The 6,000-nt window shown below is 33.0% G+C and overlaps 1 long non-coding RNA gene across 1 annotated transcript; it reads right to left on the bottom strand.

Annotated features, from left to right (window-relative positions):
• Positions 1-936: 936 nt before the first annotated feature.
• Positions 937-1,948, bottom strand: LOC132201044 (uncharacterized). The gene is made up of 3 exons (XR_009442231.1): positions 1,798-1,948; positions 1,271-1,465; positions 937-1,069 (listed from the first exon to the last, which is right to left on the bottom strand). It is a non-coding gene; the product is annotated as an uncharacterized LOC132201044 (long non-coding RNA).
• Positions 1,949-6,000: the final 4,052 nt, after the last annotated feature.

The following is a 6,000-nucleotide window of genomic DNA, read 5'->3' as shown; positions in this document are numbered from 1 at the left end:
CTTTTTAGCCTGGAAAACAACGGGTTATATAAATATCACTTTTGAATTATTGAAACAATTATTGCAAGAGAAATGGACGATTGAATGACTTTCCTCTCAGAGAGTTGATTCAAGGAGGCAATTTGGATTGTGACTTGATGTATCGAGTGAAATGTTTTGAAAAAATTTTGAGATTTTAAACTTTCCATATTAAATTGAATTTTTTCTAAATTAATTTTTATTAAAATGCATTACCCACCTTGGACAGATTGTTCGCAGATAACTCTGCACTCGGCCCATGTTTTGAATAGATTTTTGGAAGCGTTGCATCCTCCGTAAATGAAGTTTTCACACTTTCTGGTCCTTCCATTGAATGTGAAACTTGGCACGTACGCCTCACAAGAATTTGTCAGCCCTTTCTTGATCGGCCCGTGCCAACAATAAGGTGGCGCTATTTAAAAAAAATCTTGATTTTAACGATAAAATTTCAAACTATCGCATTTCTATTATGGATCAGACTTACGTGGTCTAATGGGTATAATGCCTTGCGTCACGTGAACTACTAGACAAAGCAGTGCCAACGAAATCATATACCGCGCCATCATTTTATCACTCGCTATAATCACTTGATGTTAATTTTGCGTGTTGTGTTTTTGATGGACCTTTTCACACTGATGGTTGATTGGCGCTTCTTCGCCTTTAAATAACATATCACATAGAGAAAGGTTAAAACGTTTACACAATGACAAAAAACCACATCCTTATATTTGCTTTTGATAAAATTGTGGCAATTGGGCGCGTCGCAATGAGTCATTACATCATGGTGACAACTCAGAGGTTCAAAAAATATTATTGTATTAATAAATTCTAATTCAACGCTTATCTTATTTTGTTTCAAATTATTTTATACGAGGCGCACAATATAAGCTCATAACTCAAAAAATACTAATTATTTTATTTAACATTCCCATCTGATTTATTGATTTTTTTAATGGTAATTTACATCTTGATTGTGATTGATTTTGAATCTTAAGATTCCGCCGGCCTCCATAGTCCAGGTCAGACAGGTGTTTCCTTGCAGTTTTTTAACCTGAAAAACGTGGTAAATATTTTATGATTTGAATTATTAATGAGCGAGAGAAATTATATGATTGTCCTCCAAGAGTTTTTTGCATTTGACTTATTGATAATGAGAATTGATAAAATCTTTTGATACAGTTTTGTGATTTTAAATTTGCTAGCATATCAATGTAATCCAAAAGAATTGTTCGTTAAAAAAAAATTTTCTTACGTCCTTTCGCATATTGTTCGCAGGTAAATTTGCAATCGAGCCGTGTTTTAAATAGATTTTCCGAACCGTTGCATCCTCCGTAAATGAAATTTTCACATCTGCGGGTCCTGCTGTTGAATGTGAAGCTTGGGATTTTCGCATCACACGAGTTGGTCTGCCCATCCTTGATCGGTCCAAGCGCACAAAAACGTGGCGCTAATTAAAAAAATCTAAATTAAAACGGTTCAATAATAATTAAACTTAAATGCAGTGCAAAACATGAAATTTCTCTTAAAAAAAATCAATTATCTCTTAATGCCTCTGAAATAGCTTAATTAGATTAGAATCAAGTTTGATTTGCTAGATTTTTTTTAAATCTTGATAAGAGGATTGTGATTTTTGTAACTTGATCTCCATTGATTTTTAGACATTTTGGACATTTTCATCAAGCAAAAGTTTAAGCGCAACTGAAAAGGGTACTTTAACTTTTACAATTAATTTTCAGCTGAATCAAACTGTTTGGATCGCATTTCTTTGATCAGACTTACGTGGTCTAATGGGTATAATGCCTTGCGTCACGTGAACTATTAGACAAAGCAGCGCCAACGAAATCATAAAGCGGGCCATCATTTTACCGCACTTGACGTTTTGCGTGTGGTGTTTGTATAAAGACGCGTTTTTCGCAATGATGCGGTTGATTGTCGCTTGCTCGCCTTTAAATAGCATTTCCGTCACATAGAGAAAGGTTAAAATATCACTTTTTTTTACAAAAACCAAAAAATAACCACATCCTTTTATTTGCATTTATTAAAATTAAAGCAAGGTCAAATTATTTGACTGCAATGCAGATGTACTTTGTTTTTCAATCTGCTGTGTTTTTTGTTGTGATGAACTTACGGAAGTGGTGAGCCACTTGCAAAATATTTTGATAGCTTTAGTGCAACCGTTAAATTTTCATTTCCCCTTATTTTAATTAAATTATGACAGAAAAAGTGTTTATAATACCCAATAATAACTTCAATTATACTAGCTTTCAGCAATGAAATGTCAAATCAATCATTTTTTAAATTATAAAAAAAGTGGAATTTCATTTTCATACCTACTTTAAGCAAAAGCTTAAAAAATAATTTTAATTTAGTGAAATAAACAATTTAAAAATAATAATATTTTGTTATTAAGAAAAACAAAAAAACCCAGCCTCCACATCCTTTTGTTAAACTTGAAGCAAGGTCAAATAATTAGATACACTTCCCAATGTACTTTGCTTTTGGGGCCAATCTGCAAGCTGTAATAATTACAGCGACAATAACGATCTTAACAGAATATTTAAACTGGACGGAAAGGAATCAAAATATTGGTGCGATTGTGGCAATTGTGTTGCTGCAAATGCACATGTGAGCTGCAGCTTATTTAGATTTGACTGATTTGAGGCGGCGTTATAACCTGCACCAGTAAGATTTTTACAGCCAACAGATTTATTTTCAATGCAGACGGACATATTTAAGTGGACCATTGATAGTTGTTTTGCTTTTGGGATTTTCAGCAAAGTTTGGGTGTTAATAATAAATAATATTATGAGCCCGATATTATTATTTATAAATTGCATCGTTTGAAATTTTTCCTCTGCGCGTTACCTCTTCTTGTAATTATTACTATTGCAAAATGCAAAGAAATTTGATTGAAATATCAATTAGCTAGGCATTTTTATTGATGATTTTATAGCGTTTATTACATTCTTTGTGTTGGATTATTAGAAAGATATAGTTTTTCACAGATTTTAACAATCACGCATCACGCCCAATGACTAACGCAACAGGGCCAGTCAGTCTATAATAAATTAGTGTTGAGTTGGGCAAGAAGGAAATTTTTAGTAATTTTTAGTGCTCACTTAAAAATGAAATAAAACCACATTCCATGTTTTATTTTGTAGTATAGAATATTTAAAATTTCCATTTCGCAGATCAGGCATTACCTAAATAAATTCAAGTAAAAAATTTGGTCCTTTTTAAATTCTGCTTGAAAATATTTATTTCATAAAATCATTTTGATAAAACTTTCAGAGAGTGAACAAAAACAAAAAAACTTTTGTTATTTATTTTGTTAGGTCGGGAATAATTTTCTTAATGGAGGATGGTTTGATAGATGGGAGTCTAAATCTCGCTATATACTCGCATATTATCTACTTTGCTGCTGTATTAGCAGAAGCATCGATTTTTTGCTTTGCGCGAGCATCAGCAGAAGCAGAATTATAGCGTGAAAGGAACGATCGAGCCTCGCGCCAGGCCAGGCGTATTAGCGCGTTGCTGTGTCTAAAAGAATTATTATTATTAATAAAATACACAACACACATCAGCAGCAGCGAAGATAATGACGGGGGTTTACAAGCAAAAGCAAGGAGCAGTAGCTGTCAATGATGAAATGTTTAGATAATGACCGGCGCATAAAGCAGCCTAGGCAACAAACAAGGCTGCTGCTGGACTGGCGATTATTATTAACGCCTCGTCGGCCGCGCTGGACGTGCTGAGTCACTTTTTTAAATCTACTACTCCTTTCAAAAAGGGATCAACACGCACAGAGAATGTGCATTAAAATAATTAAGACTTAACACCCAAACATAGCGGTGTCAACCAATTACCCGTCGAGCTCTCTCGCGCTCACCGTTCTCCAAAGAAAGAGCGCTCGGCCGGATGAGAGAAAAATGATGAATTTGTTTTATTCCGTGTGAACACGCAGCTTTTCACGGATTCCAACCCGGAGATAACGAGACATTTCGAATCATCGCGCTGCTCATTCTTTCTCCCATGAATTATTATTTATTGTAGAAATCTTTGGGAATTGTGAAACAATACTTGCAAGGCTGAGAATTCAATAAAATCATCATACATAAAAATACGAATTTTATCTTTTGATTAATTTACATTTGATAACATGAAAAACTAAATGACTGAGTTTATAATTATCACACCAGACACTGTGATTAATTTAACGCAGTAAGTGCTTTAATTTACATTTGATGTAAAAAGTTTTAAGATTGTAATCCATTATTGTATACTAAAATTTAATTATTGAATTAAAAAAGAAATGAAATATTTTTAATATAATAGCTTAAAAAATAGTAAATATATATAAACAAAATTATTAAAATATTTTTTTAATTAATTTAAACCGTTTAAACAAAATTTGTATGGAATAAAATAATTTTTTGTTCTTTTGTTTAAATAATAAATACAGAAAAAGATTTAGAAATAAGAAATAATACAGTTCTATAATTTGTTGGCTTGAAATTGTTAATTCCATGTTTTTTTTTATTAGTATATTATTTTTATATTGCCATAGCTTTGCACAAAAAAATTAATTATATTTGTAGATATTTAATTTAGTAAATTCTTCTTATACCTTGGTAATGGTTATTATATTTGTAAAAGAAATATAAAAGCCCAAATTTAACAATCCAAACGTTCTGCCATTAAACACAAAATAAATTTGATAATCAATATTTTTTATGAAATTATATCTTGCTTTCTGAACATCCTCTCAAAGCATTCAGATTTTTTTATTAATTAAAAAATAAAGTAAATATCTCTCGGTCAACTTAAAAAAGATCCTTTGCGATTTTTAACAGCTAGGCACCTATTCAACATTTTAAAATTCGGACGAAATCATTGAAGTTGCGTTTATGTTTTCTATAAAAGGCGTTGAATTTAAATATTTAAGGAAATTTTCGGTTAAGTATTGCCTGTTTAAAGTATGTAATTTGAGCATAAATAAAAACAAACAAGAAACTTCTTTTAAAAAGGGGTAACAACTTTCGAGGAGCCTTTTTCAAGCGGCGCAGCCTAAAAATGCATGCGTATGCAACTTCCTTGACATGCGTATCGAGCAGGTTGCATAATATGTCTGCTCCTTTTATTGATCCCATTTTTTACTTTTTTTATTGCCCAAATTTTATCGAAGAAACACTATTTTTTGGAAGGAAAAAATGAATTGTGGGCCAGAACTAGCAAATATTTTGCTAAAAGTTCCGAAGTCATAAAAAGTCCCCATTCTCCTTCAGTGAGCCTCAGTCGACTTTGCTAGTTCGTCGCCCTTGTCTCAAGACTGATCTCAAAGGTTTTGCCATTTTCTATTATTTTCATAATACTGCTCATTTATTCAAAATCAATATCAATATGTAAATTATGATAATATTTTATTTATTTCTCTCACAAGTTAGAAATTATATATATAGAAAAGTATGTCGCTCTTGTCTAATTCTTTTCCTACATAAAACAAGATAATTTTAAAGACTTCTTTGTTTTTCTTATTCCACTAAAACATGATTTTTCTGGACCTTGTTTTTACTTATAAGTTTTTGAGCGAGTGCAAAAATTGATGGAAAATGTGAATTAGAGTGGAGTGTTTCATATCTGGACGCGATCGCATAGGCGTTGGAAAAGTGAGAGCTGCGTACAATGGCGGCCGCGCTGTTCTCACATAATATACTCGAGCACGTAACGATTGCAGATCGCAGCCATTGCGAGACAAAGCGCGGACAAAAGGCGCCGCATGTAGCGAGACACATTATGAAATAATAACCGTACCGACCGGGGCAGGGGCGAGGCGAAACGTGCCGCTCGACGCCAATGGGGGAGCGCCGTTGCTTTGTGTTGAATCAATATTTAAATAACTCACGCGCTCTCGATCGACTCTCAACGCACAGAGAACCCTCCACAGTGTAGCTGTTCGCAGATTAGAATCATTTGGCGACGCAC

This window comes from Neocloeon triangulifer, unplaced genomic scaffold (assembly GCF_031216515.1).
Source record: "Neocloeon triangulifer isolate White Clay Creek 2 clone unplaced genomic scaffold, ASM3121651v1 ptg000014l, whole genome shotgun sequence".
Taxonomy (NCBI): domain Eukaryota; kingdom Metazoa; phylum Arthropoda; class Insecta; order Ephemeroptera; family Baetidae; genus Neocloeon; species Neocloeon triangulifer.
Note: the sequence above shows the minus strand (reverse complement) of the source record. Positions and strands in the feature narration are given on the sequence as shown.